Below are 14,591 nucleotides of genomic sequence, written 5' to 3' on the forward strand. Positions count from 1 at the left end.
TGGTTAGATCACTATAGCAGGAAACAGAGAAAACTTACCCTCTGCCCATTTATGCATCACGTTCTTTTAGTTCGGTCCTCATGCTTCTTTGAGAGGCTGACCACCAAGAACTGTTAACCGTTTGTCTAAATGAGCTCTGCTGCATGTCTACATCCTTGTGTAGAACTCATGTTGGTGGTCAAGAGATCAAAACATCTTGAATGTTATATGGGAGCCCTTTCTTCTGAAAATAACCAGGGTATTTTTCTTTTCACTTTCTTTTCACCTGTATGCCACCTTCACTTTTGCCTACACAGATGAATCCAGCCATTTTGTGTAACTGTAGCTGAACTCTCGAGACACAAGTGTGAAAGGGCCCAGTAATTTGTGACATTTGGGGAACTTTCAGAAAATTGCCCTTGTTCTCCAATTGTTCTCCAATTGCCCTTAATTCCTGTGTCCTGCCCGTAAATCTCTGCCTTCTCAATTATTCCTAATCATCTTGTGATCGGTGCAGCAAGATAGGTTATGAAGTAGAAAGTTCCACCTCTCTGTGGTTACCAACTTCAAGGTGAGGCCTGGATTTCTTCAATAATTACAGCTGACTTCCAGACTACAGGCATCAGCAGTAGTAGAGAGCAGAATCCATGGTGTCATTCCTCACTGAGCTCCCACCCCTGCACGAGTTCCATCTTCTCCAGGCACATCCCAAGGAGTTTCTTGAATCAGAGCTGGCAATTCTAATGCCCTCAGTGATGAGTTGGATGTCATGTCAAAGTATTTAGCTACCTTGAAATGGCATTTTGTGAGATGCTTGATATTAAAATTGCAAGTTGTTGGGATGGATGGAGTAGAAAGAGGGACGATAGTTTTTTGGGTTAGTTGTACAATTCATATTAAACATGTGTATTACAAACAACTTAGCTTATATTCTGAGCCTAGGGAGTGCAAACCAACAGCATTGCTAGTACGTCATAGTAGCATTCACCCTAGATTATTTTGACATACTATACATGCTTTTGAATAATATTTAGAAACTCTAGTTCATGGTTTGATGCAGACTCATGAACTGAACCACGAACCATCGCCAACTAAAACGGTTTCACATTCACCCAACAGGTTCATCTCCCCAGTGGCTACAGAATGAAGGCCAAGGCTTTCTGCTGCAAAGTCAGCTTTCTCCTGTTAGTATAAAGATCGTTGAGTGGGCTGGGATGACAGCCTTTTCCAGAGTTAGCACCTAAGAATATAAGCTAGAAAGAGATGATTTATAATGAGTGAGGTCATTATTCTGGCTAATTCTTGAGTGCTCATACTGATTGGCACTTTCTTTCCAACATCTCAAGCAAAAGTCTTCTCTGGTCCCACTAGTGGAGACTAAACTTGGCACTTCATAGCCAAAGCATTAGTTATGTCTCTTCCCTTCCCTTTCTGGATCTACCACTTCTGGTTGGGCATCAGAGAGTTCTGCCCTTAGATGTATGACACAAGAGCCCTTTTGTCTGTGTTTTTGAAGGAGCCAAGAATTGCCCAAACCAAAATGACATTGGCTTCCAGGCTACATGCAGGAAAGACATGATTTCAAAATCCTGTTGCCTCCTTGTCGTCTTCAAAAGGATTTCTTGTATTGATTTGTGCTGTGTGAAGTAATAAACATCTGCAGGGACTCACTAATAGCTGTAGCCAAACCCAAAGCACTGAGTCAGTCTCCAAGGCACTTTATGGAGAAAAGGGCTGTAAAGCCAGAAGGATGATGCCTTTTACAAGGAGTGTGTGTGCGAGAGAGAGAGAGAGCACTTTGCATGTTCTGCCCTTGGGATGGGCAAGAAGTGCTGCATTGTGTTTTCTGTTAGTAGGAAAAACAGGGCAGGTCACAAATTGCCTGTCTGGACAGAACAATTGCGAATGTAATGCTAAGAAAGGAGGGGCTAATAGAAATACTATACCAAATGGAGAAAGGTAGCTGGGGCAAGACTGAAAACCTAACTGTGAAGGATGACAGAAGTATTTATAGGATTTTAATTTTTTAAAGTCAGTTTCTAGTCTTTCTGGTTGTGTGTGTGTGTGTGTGTGTGTGTGTGTGGAGGGGGGCGGGGGAATGAGCAAGTCTTCTAGTCCTTGGAGGTTGGGGGAAAGCTGTACACATTTTCTTGGTTTGTTTTGTTCCTCTGAGTGAAGATGGCAGCAGTCTTCCATTTTTCCTCCCCCTGTACTAGGCTGTTCCAGTGTCTCATCTACTTTCCATTCCCCATGTATTTGCCTGGTGCAAGCAAGGGAGGGTCATATTGACATGGGCTCTGAGTTATGTGGGCTGGCTTGGCAGGTGCAGTCTTGTTGTCTTCCTGCTTCACCCAGCCTTTCCCCTTTATTGCTGTTTCAGAAGAACCGGAGTGTTCATCAATGTCTCTCCTTGTTAAATCAGACACAGAGCAGATTTCCTCAGTCTTTTCAGCACATTCCAGTTTTCAGTTAGGCCCGATGGGTATCTGTAGGCTGAAGCAGTTGTGCACCTGTGGCCCATGCAGTTCAGACCCAAATGCCACAATCAGTGCAGAAAAAGCTACTCTAATGGATGATGTGTGTAAGCTGCTGGGCTGAATTTGGTTGTGCAAAGACATGGTTAATTCAGCCTGTGGCAGCCATGGCTGCCAAGTTCACATGGACTGATTGAGACCTCTGCCTGTTGTGGTCTGAGAGAGAGTAATCAGAATACAGCCTCCAGTCTGGTACAAAATGTCTCTTAAATAGTTCCTCCTTTGGGTTCTTAGAATAGAATTGTTTTCTCCATCCCCTTGACTGTGCTTTTTAGAAGTGAACAGCAGAAGGTCTGGACTCCAGGGACCAATTTACATGGAAAAGGGAGTTCCAATAAGCCTGATTCCTGAGCAATGGGCAAAAAAATTGCCTTTTGTCATGAGATGGTGACATGGCTTGTGACATGGCTCCCATGCTGTCTGCTTTCTGAGGAGTATTGCCATAACACTCTCTTCTGGCTGTTGTCTCAGCCATCAACACATGCTGTGGCGCACTCACAGCAAACCTGCTAGACAGATCTTAAAATCTATGGAACCTGCCTGCAAGCGTAAGAATTTGGATTGGGTTCAGAGAAGAAGACCAGTTGAAAATTCACTATGATTTACCAAGGGGCACAAAGCGTTCAGCACTGAGAACCAGATGGAGAAGCTTTTGGAATCTTGAGTGGGAGGGGCTGTTTTGCCTGATGCAAATTTGTACTCCTGCCTAACCCAGAAGGCAGTGCAAACTGCTACATCTTTGAATACAGAATGGCTCGAAGTCCTTTGGGATATGGCTATGTGTACACTGCTGTGGGGCTTGAAGTGAACTTTTAAAACTTCAAGCAGCAGCCCTTTGTTTCCTATGCAACAACCCTCTTCCATGGGTGTTTATCGGTTCAGTCTGATATGCGTAATAGACACAATACCAGTGTGAAGCTTCTGCATTCCCTCTTCCCTCTTCCTATGGATAAAACTGACAGGGATATCTTTCCAATCAGTAAAGTAAAACAGATCTTGCAATAAAAGAGATTTTTCTTTGACAGGGCTTTGACCAAGGCTCAAGGAGCTGCTCGTCTAGGCAAGGCTGCCTCCTTGATTCTACACAAGCAGCCATTTTCCCAGTTACTTTGCTTGTGCCAGCACTGGCCTCATTAAGTGTGCTTCTCTATGACCGTTTATGCACTGGGAACTTCGCTGCCCCAGCTCCCATGCAGGAGCACAAATCGGGGGTGGATGAGGTACACCAGGCCAAATGCTCCCCTGTGTGGGTGCAGGAAGAGGTGGGGCAACCTGCCACAACTAAAATTCCAGCCTGCAGCCTGGCATGAAACCTCCAGTGCATAAATGGTCTATATGAGCAAGTGCTTTACAGACTGTGTGGTTACTCTGTTTGACTTGTGTGTGTGACAGTGTCATTGATTCTAGTGAGGTGCCCCCCCTCCCCCACAACCTTTCTTTTTAGTTCTTCAGTCTGTTGATTTTGTACTTGGCCTGTAATTGCATTAGTGCCAGTGTCTTGGGTTCAGGTGTGTTGGAACAAAAAATCCCAACTGATAACAGTCAGGGCCTTCGAAGGTTGAATGTCTGTATCAATGTTAAAATTATATAACTTTTATTGTGCACAATTTTAAAAACTTAAAAAACTTAAACACATCTAGGCATCCCATAGGCTATTGCAAAACAGTGTGCCATGCACTACATGAACCAGTAGACCTTTTATGGTTCTACTTGTTCCCCTCCCCTTTTGGTTTTTGTTGTGTACCTGCATTGGTCTGAAGCAGCAGAACAAAGTCGATCTGAAGAACTGTGTGTGCACATGAAAGCTTTTACCCAGAAAAACTTTGCTCCTTTTAAAGGTGCCACTGGGCTCAATCTTTGTTCTAGTGTCTTGGGTGTTGGTTAAGATAATTTGCAGCCCACACAGCAAGTCTGCATTTTGTCTGAACTACTGATTGCACACACACTGATAGTTTGTCTGTGCCTGTCATCCACCTACTTGTGTAAATGGGCTGTATGCACGTGTGTGCCTGCACAAAGGGATTTGCAGCAAGTCTGAACAATCAGCCAAAGGCAGTGACTTAATTAAGACAAACCTCTTAAGTCAGGGGAAGGTGATAATGGAGAAGGACAGAAGGTAACCTGCAGCCGGTCACCTACTCAGACTAAGTTTATGGTTTGGGAGAACAATAGAAGTTGATTGAAAGCCTTGCAGTAGCAGGCCAGGGTATCAAAGGCAATGACATGTGGTGGCAGCCCCAATTTGCTCCTGCCCATTGGCTGCTCATTTGATTGACGGCCAGAGGCGGGACAAAGCTCGGCAAATATAGCTTCCTGGATAGCGATTTTTTGCTGAGACCGGAAACCTGTGGGAAACGATAGAAACGCAACTGGATTCCACTACAAAGGCAGGTATGCATAACGATGAATTCCACTATTTAAAATGGCATTTTTTCATTCCGAAACCAATTTGCAACATTGATCCTGGTGTGGAATGGCCCCCAGGGAAGCAGGGGGAACTTCTCTGACTGCCCTGCTCACCAGGCTGGAGGCAAAGCCTGGGCAGCCATGGAGTGTCTCTGCAATAGTACCTGGCAAGCAGGATTCGGCAGTCTGGTCCAAGGCAACAAGGTGTGAAGGGCTTAAGGAGCTGGTGGGCTCATCAGCGAGATTTCTGGCAAGTTGATCCCACACCAGGTATCACAATAGGTGCTTTGGATGAGTGAACTCTGGTAATATACCCTGCTGAGGATTCTCCTCAGGCTCTACCCCCAAATCTCCAGGTATTTCCCATCTCAGAGCTGGCAACCCTATCCCACAGTGGCTCTAACATCACTGCAGTCCGACATAGTTTTCCTGCTGGAAAAAAAAGTTTTAGTGTGCAAGAAGAAAGGACTCGTGCTTATCTGCCAGGAAGAATCACTGCTTCCTCCTACTGTGGATCCCTCTCTGCACCAAGTCGGGTACCATTCCTAGAACTTTTGGGGTGGCTTTTAGAAGGCTATGTAGCAGAATATAGGTGGAAGGAGAGGGAAAGAGAAAGAAAGGGCAACCTCTCATTTGTGTAGATGTCCTTTATGCTCGAGCACAGGGATTTTTGGAACCAAGCTACTATTCTGGTGATGTAGCCATCTAGTTATGCACATAGTTAGGAGCCCTTCCTTGTTGGGCAGGCAAAAGAGGCCACTGCAAAATGCAAAGGATTGTATCCACATAATTCAAAGGAAGAATTTCAGAATGAGACTTCTTGGGAAGGAGGAAGTCTTCACATTTATCTGAGTTGTAGGATTCAATTTAGTGAATTCCTGCTGAGTTCGCCACATTTAAACGTCTGTTTCCCAGCAAAGGCTTTTAGATGGTTTCTCATAAGAACTGTAAGAGCTGAAAATCCGTGTGCAGTAAGAAAAGCCTCTCCCCTTTGAAATATCAGCTGTTCCTCAGTTTCCTTTACTTGCAGTACTGCAGATGAGCCTTTCATAATACTGCGTGTACAAACACCACCTGCTGGAGAGCAAATATTTTCCTTGCCTACTATCAAAATGATGACCATTTCCAAGGATTAATACCACACATTGTTTGTTTTATCCCATTAAATTAAGAACTGTTGGACAAGTGTAGTGTTGTCCCTTGTGTTCCCTTCTTGAAGGTCATATGAGGAGAGTGACCCTTATTCGTCTGTATTTCTTGGAAACGATAATCTCTTTTGACTGCACGGTTAATAGTGAAGACTCACTGATGTCAGTAGGCCCCTGAGCCAGGGAGGAAAGAATTGTCATTGTAGTTGAGGGAACAGTGAGACGGAACATCTGATTAATGAAATAGGCTCCGCAGTTCCAATTCCATTACCAATGTGCTTTAATGATTTATTATAAGCAGGTAAACCTTTAATCTTTCCTTTTGTATTGGATTTTGCAATTCAAAGGAAGAGTCATTAAATGGAAACAAAAATGACAACAGGATGGGTACAACAAAAGGAAGAAAACAATCAACCTATAAACAGATTCTGCCTCCCCAGTGTGAAGTCCAGCAAAATGCAATTATTAAGACCAAACTTCATTCATGTAATATAATACCAACATTTTTTCTTCAGGAAGTGTTGGTCAACATAAAACATGATTTCTAAAATGGACGCAAAATACCAACAGAGGCATTTCTAAATAATGATTTGATGGTTTATTTTGGTGAAATCAAGACTATGATTTAAAGCCTAGTCTCACACCAACCCTAAAAACAGTTTCAGGCTGACTTTTTACAACTGATATTCAAATAAAATTCTCTGGAAAGATGTTTCCTTCTCTACAGATTTTTGAGTCTATGGGCTAAATAGCTATTTAAGAGTACTCTAATATGCTGGATCTTCTGTTTCAAGGAAAACTTTTTGTGCTTTCAGCCACGGCATGTGGGGCTCTGCTGTACAAATGGAGCCTCTGCTTCTAGGCAACATAAAGTTTTATGGGCAGCTCTGTTAGCGCATCTGAAAGGAATGCTTCTGCAACCCATATATCAGCATCAGAGGGAGCCGGCATGACGCTGGATTGTGGCCTATGTATTTCAGAAGGAAAATGAGTGCTCTCCTAGCAAGATATAATTTGTCCCAATAGCAAGGCCATCTGCTGGGCCATAAGAATAATAATAATGATTTGCATTATGTAGTGTTCATTCTGCCAGTGATCCTTACATCATTCTTATCAGGTAAACCAGCAGTTTTATTTCTTTTTAGTGGTTGGGGACCTCAGGCCGAGAGGAAGAGAATTACCTCTAGCTCTCAGTCCTTCCAGTATGTTCATGTCTGAGGTAACATTTGAACCCAAGACCTTCCTAATCATAACCACCCACTAAACTATGTAGAGGCACAATGCTTATTCGTCTCCCCCGCCCACACTGTTGTCAGAGTAATTGACACAGCAACAGTGTACTACCTGGTTAAAGAGTAGATAAAGGTTTATTTAGGAATTGACATACTTGATAGGAAAGAAGATTACAGAGGTAGGGTCCTAACTACATCTCTAGCTGACAGAGAGAGGTAAGCATGTTTTATGGCTGAGTAACCCCTCCCCCTGAACAGTGCACAGTCTCCAATGATTCCCCTCCTTTCAGCTGCCTCCCCCCAGCCAGATGCTTGGAGGAGAAGTGGAGAGCCCATCCTTCAAGGTCAGTCAGAAAGTGTGCTGGCAAAGAGGAGGGGGAATGAGGGGATGGAATAAAACCCAAAACCAGTGAACAGATCTCTGCACGCACACAGAGGGCCATCTTGACAAATAGCAGATGTATAGGCATACAGCAAAGAAAGCAGGGGTTAAATATACACCTAGTATAGCGTGGTAGAGCTGCTAGCCTCTGAGATCCTGACCTGGATAGTCCCAGGATAGCCTGATTTCATCAGTTCTTAGAAGCTAAGCAGGGCTGTCATGGAGGGAGGAAATGGCAAACCATCTCTGAACGTCTCTTGCTTTGAAAACCCTACAGAGTCATCGTAAGTCAGCTGTGACTTGATGGCCAAAAATTAAATATCCATCACATCACTTGTGTTCTGAGCAGGCATTTGGGAGGACTTTTGTTTCCCATTTTTAAGCCCAAGAGCTGACTATCCCAACATCTACAAGGCATTTTTTAAATCTGGAAGTCTTTGTACTAACTTCTACTATCACTAAGCAAAGCATCACAAAATAGTGATCCTAAACTTCATGAAATTGGATGTTAAAAAAGAAGGTACACCTTCCCTCCATTGCTTCCAAAGGACTAAAGTCAAACCAGAGAATCTCTGCAATAGAAGCTGAAGAGCGGGTGGGTGGGCATTTTTGTAAGCCAAGAAAAACCAGTGTAATGTATAGAGCAGTGGTCCCCAACCTCTACAATTTTACTAAGGCCCGGGGGGGGTAGTCTTTTGCCAAGGGACATCGCCGCCTAAGCCCCTGCTACACTTGCTTTCCAGGTGGAGCCCCAGCCAAGGCAGCCACTGGAGAGCACCAAAGGTGAGCTGGCAGCAGAGTGGCAGGCCAGCCTCCGAGGCAGCAGCCGGGGAGGAGGATGAGGAGAAGCCGCAGCCTGGCACTGATTGATTGACGGACTGGTACTGGTCCCCAGAATGGGAGTTGGGGACCACTGGCAGAGTACTCAGAAATAGTAGTTCAATCACAGAGAACCCAGCAGAACCCAGGGCCATTGTGGCAATATCAACTGATGTCAAGCCCAAAAACACAGTCCAAGCAAGGGGGGGGGGTCCATTCAGAAACACCATAGACCCCTGGGCAAAGACTCCATTGGGATCCTGCCTTCTGACCCCGATCCAAACCAAATATCTTAACAAAGCAAACAGATCACTTAACTTGCTGTTACCATTATAGTAGTAAAAAATTGACCTGTGTATGTTTATTTTATTTATAGTCCACCTTTCTCCCCGGTGGGGACACAAAGTAGCTTACATCATTCTCCTGTTCTCCTGTGGGGTAGTTCAATTCATCCTGTGTCTCTAACACTCTGATGCCCAACCTGCCATGGAAGGTTGCAAGCAGAGTGAATCCCCATCAACTCTACCAATTATTCAGGGTCACGGCTCATCAGTCATGACAATTGGGGTCAACTTATCACTTGTCACTTCCTGCACTGCTCCCAGTTTGGGGGAGAATGATATGGTTGAGTTCATGCCCAAGGACACAGAGCTGAGTGTCCTCAAAGCATTGGCTTGTAGTGTTATAGGGCCCACTCCACTTGTTTAGCCCACTTGTTTAGCTCCAAGGTGATTTTCACTTTCCAGTCCACTCCTGCACTTCACTTCACTTCACTTTGTTATTGCATCCAAAGGCAGCAGTACTATGCATGTTCTACCAGGGCATTTGCATGGCAGTAGAATGCATGTGGTGCCATTCAAAATACTCATAATATGGTGAGTGAGAGGGGTTTCAATGGAATTCTGTTCAGAGAGTAATTTAAGAAATGACTTTGGGAACTGACAGTTGAAGACAAGTGGCTTAAGAGGACTGGGAAGGAGGCTGAGTGGATCAAGCAGGTTTATTCCAGCAAAAAAGGAGATGAAAGAAAAGGAATTAGCTTCTAGTAAAGAGAAGGGATCTCTGCCCATTTGAAAAGGGAAACTGACTCCAGAAAATAGGACTGATGATTGGTCTGTGTATAGAGAAGGATTTGGGGAATTTGGTTGTATGTTCCTACTTTCTAAACTTTACATGTTAGTGAAACTCAGATTCCTATGCTTGAGTGTTTAAATAGAAACTGAAAAGAAAGCAAAACATTTAAAGACTTTGTTGAAGAGCACAAACATTTACTTGTTGGTAAGAAATTATTTGGTGTTTGTATGAATACAAACCTCATTCTTATTACCTATTCACCTCATACATCTGACATCTGATTAAACCTGAACTTTTCTCTTCCCAGTTGAATAAAACATTTGTTTATTTTGAACTTTCGAACGTCTCCCGTGTGCCATTTCAAAAATAGAGAATAAGAAGTTTATTATGTCTCCTCCCTTAGTTCTCTGGGTTGGGCCAGCATGTCTCTCTCTTTCTGCAAAATGACTGGGTAGGACAGCCATAGGCAAACAAGAACGAAGACAGAAGGAAGAATCCAGTGAAGGAGGGAGGGAAGAGGGCCAGATTGTCATAGCTTGCAAGAATTGTTCCTGGTCCTGTAGACAGGTACCTGGAAGTATGGCTATTCACAAACCAGTCGAAACAGGAATGCTGCAGAAGGCTAGTACTAGTCACTGTTTGTGCCACCATAGTTCAAAATGGCTTTCTAACATCAGATTGTGAAACTGCTTTTGAAAAGCAGCGAGATTCTTTGATTGTGACTATGATTAGGTGTCTGTGTATGTTTCCATGAAAGGTTTCATAATACTTTGATCCCTAGTGGTTCCTACAGTTGCTTTATTATCACATTTCCTCTTTAAATTGCTATTACAGCTGTGATGTCTCTAACTCCCATGCTGTAAACCATTTGGGGGAATAGATGCTATCTCACTTTGTGTACTTAGACTGCTAGGTCTTGGTTCAGGCGGCTTTATTGCTTCTTCAAATGCTGTACCCTTTCACAGCTTTGAAATGTTCTTGTGACTTTCAGATCCAACACCCTTTCTTCTTACATTATGCTATCGAGTCTGCCAATTGCTCACTGCCTGCTCTTCAAAAACCTGACACTTCAGATTGTCTTTTCCCAATCATGAGACCATCAGTTGCGGATGGACATAGCAGGCCTGCTGCCTTCTAGCTGCCAATGTAGCTAAGGGAAGTGATCTCATCTAAACTAGGGTAGCTTCAGTTGCACAGACTGGATTGTACCAGTAGGTGTCATTGCACCCTTGCACTCTCCGTTTGCATCCAGCAAGTCTTTTTTGTTCAAACCTACACATTGAGTAACAACCGCACAGGGGGATTTCTCTTTTATAACAGAGCTTTTCCACCATGTGTTGCTTGGATGACTATTTTCCCTAACCACAACATTCCTGTGCTGATTTGTAGACAAGCAGGAAACTTTTGAATTCTGAAATTAGGACTCGCAACTCACTTAAAAACCTGAAAGTGCCTATCAAACATGGCTTATCGTGTGCACTACTGTGAGGCAGTTAACCACTGCATGAATAGGAAATGTATCTGAAATGACTGGTTTGACTTTTGCACTTTGCAGAAGAGATAGCTTGGAAATGATATATGTATTGATTTGGAATATTTCTATGCTACCTCTTCAGAGTGTTGTTCAGGGTGGCTTACAATTTAAAAACATGGTACAAAAACAAGCCATTAAACATCACTGAATGGTAATTTGGGAGCCATGCTGAATACCCTGTTTACTTGAAAGGAAGATCATGCTTATTTCCCGCTTGTGCCATCAAAAAGGAAAAGAAAGAAAAAAAGAAACCATCTTAAATCCACATGCAAGTTATGGTTATGTACAGTAATTAAAATGTTCGAGTGCAGCCCTTTATTTTTTAGGGGGACCATCTTACTTTCAGACTTATTTTTGTTTGGGATAAATATTGTATCTATCACACATTTATCTCAATGTTGCTCTAAGGAGTTCAGGTGACTGTACACAGTAAGTCTCTTCTTCACTCTTATATTCTCACAGCAGACCCAAGCCATAGGCTCAAAAGTGCCCTGCCTGACTGGTAGTGGCTGTCCAAGATCTCAGCAGAGAAATGTCTTCAACATTGTTCCCTGAGGCCCTTTCACTAAAGACTGAACTTGAGACCCTCTGCATGGAAAGCCCGTGCTCTACCACTAAGCCATGGGCCTTTTGTGATTGCCATTTCTGTATGGGATCTGAACTTCTGCATATGCTTTGAAGGGAATCTGCTCATATAACTTTACTCAGGGGGTTCCCCAAATCTTTCCCATCCTTTTGATACCTAATCCTGTTTTAGCTCTGCTGCTCAGGGTGGCTTGGAAATTTTCACATTCTTCCTACTTCTACAGCAATGTGTTATGTGCAGCACAGGATAGGGACAGGTCGCAATCTTCCCTGAGAATATTTATAATTTGGATCAAATCGACAGGTTGGGGACAGAGATAGGAGAAGATGAGAAATGTACTTGACTTTCACCATAACTAATTTATTGGGCTGAACAGGAGGTGTAGGTCCAAGGCCAACTAATATATCCAAAATGGAGACAGCTGCTGAATCTGTGTCCAATTTGCTTTCACAAGGGAGGCATGATACTTACACAGCAATTTAAACCTGGCAGCTTTCCAGATTAAAGTGCACTCTTAGAGTTGTTTATGAACATACTTTTTCACTTTACTCACAAACCTATTGGCTGTCACCCACAGCTCTCTCATGGCTCACTTAAAGGGCATCACTTCTGGGGAAGCTAAAGTTGTCACAACCTTGGATCCCATGGTGACTTAAAAATAATAACTCCTCCTTTGTACAATTACAGGAAATGTACTTTCTGGATTCCCCTGGATATCTGTCCTGTTTAGTTGTGAAAGTAGGAAAGTGCAGATGGGTGGACTTAAAGATTGCCTACAGGGCATTTTACCCAAACCATCAAAGGGCTTAGAATATCTGAAAAGCAGTGCATCACTTTTAAACACCGTTCCTACCATCTATGGCACTTCGTCATTATTATTTCCTCTAGCAAAAACACTTAAATAAATAGATCCTGGAAACTAGAGGAGTCAAAAAAGAGTCCTATCTATCTTCCCCTGGCATGTCTGTATGTATATTCAGAGACTGTGTGCCACAAACGGAAGTGCTTTATGACATCCAGTATAGTACCGAGAACTTCTCACTTATCAGTCTAGTTAGGCTGCAGAAATAGAAATGAGGTTCAGCTTTCAAAGAGGAAGCTGGTTGAGGGATAACTTCCACTGTTCATCACCCCAGTCTCTCTTTTCTGTATACTGTTCAAAAACATTAAACAGATTACTAAAATCTGAGTTGCAATTTGCAAGTCTTCAAGGGGACTGCTGTTTAATATTCATGAGTTCACAGGTTGCAGTGAATGCATGTAGGGGTAGTCAACCTGTGGTCCTCCAGATGTCAATGGACTACAATTCCCATGATCCCCTGCCAGCAAATGCTGGCAGGGGCTCATGGGAATTGTAGTCCATGGACATCTGGAGGACCACAGGTTGTCTACCCCTGATCATACACATGATTTTTCTTTATATGTGCACTGAATAATTCTTATGTTACATTCAAAGCGTGCTCAGTTTGGACATGTGATACAAACCTTATGTTTATCCAGCTACTGATCTAGGGTTTAATTTGTAAAGTGAGCTCACATTGGCTCTTTCTTACAAAGAGATGTACACATGGACTTGCAGTGTCCATGTGCATTCCCAAGGCTTCTGAGTGTGGGAGACAAAAATAATATGGAAGGCTGAGTCCCAACTCTCTCTCTCTCTCTCTCTCTCTCTCTCTCTCTCTCTCTCTCCCTCCCTCTCCCCCCCCCTCTCTCTCTCACACACACACACACCTTGATCTGGACATATCCCATTTCCGCTGGATGCAGGACTTCTGACCTTACTTAGCTGATCAGAACTTCTAACAATCCTAGGAGTACCGATCACCTTTGGGGACAGAGATGGAAGAACATTTAGATGCAACTTGTCAGTAAATGGCTAGCGCTTTAAAGACACACAGGTTTTGTGTGTCTGGGTAGTGGATGCAGATGCCTGCCTCATTATCATGGTGCCCTCTAGTGATGGTTTATCTGTAAATGACACACAAATACAGGTCCTAAATGTGTGTAATATAATGTCTTGCAATTTTTGCAGGAGTTGGTATCTTAACGTGTACAGGGAATTAACAATTCAGTTACAGGATCGAGATGAAATGACAGAGCCAAATGCTACTGTCTAATCCACTACTAACCCACTGCTTGCACATATGCACAGAGGCATTGAATAACCAACTTTGAAGAATTCTCCTGTGCCTTTAATAGCTGCCCAACAGGGAAAGGCTTAATTGGTGTTTCTTTTCTCCATCATCATAGCACAGTAATGAGAAAAGCCATCCCCATGCTCCACAACTTTTAAAGGCAATGGAGCCCTTTGGGTCCAGTACTGGAAGTCTTCGTTTATGTACAAAAGATGCATTTGAGAGGAAGGTAAGCAGCATGCTGAAGACAAGCCTTGAACTATGGGCTTAAATGCCCATGATACATCCCTAGAGTCTTCCTAGCCTCAAATGAATCTCTCAGCTGAATAGCAATAATCTGTACCTACATGAAATCAGGTGATTGATTTCTCATTGCACACAATCTCTGAAGAAACAGTCTTAATACTTCTTACTCTCTCCCATCCATAAAAGTGGAATTCCTATGATGTAGGTAAGGAAGACCTGGGAATGAAGTCTTGCAGTTCATTGGAATTATAGGATAACAAAACTGTGAGGCCTCTGTGCGTGTGTGTGTGTGTTTGTGTGTGTGTGTGAGAGAGAGAGAGGCATAAAGATTATTTGGGCTGTAATGGGCTGCTTTTGTTTGCTAATAATGGGTGGGGGAATCCCCTGCTTCAAGTTATTTACCAGAAACAAAGTCGGTCCATGAAATCGGAAATGAAAAGAACCAACAAAATGGTGTCAAAAATAAAGCCTCTCCTCCTGGATTCCATTCTGGCTTGACCGGGTGAATCTGAATAA

The sequence above is a fragment of the Paroedura picta genome, chromosome 8, assembly GCF_049243985.1.
Source record: "Paroedura picta isolate Pp20150507F chromosome 8, Ppicta_v3.0, whole genome shotgun sequence".
In the NCBI taxonomy this organism is placed as follows: Eukaryota; Metazoa; Chordata; class Lepidosauria; order Squamata; family Gekkonidae; genus Paroedura; species Paroedura picta.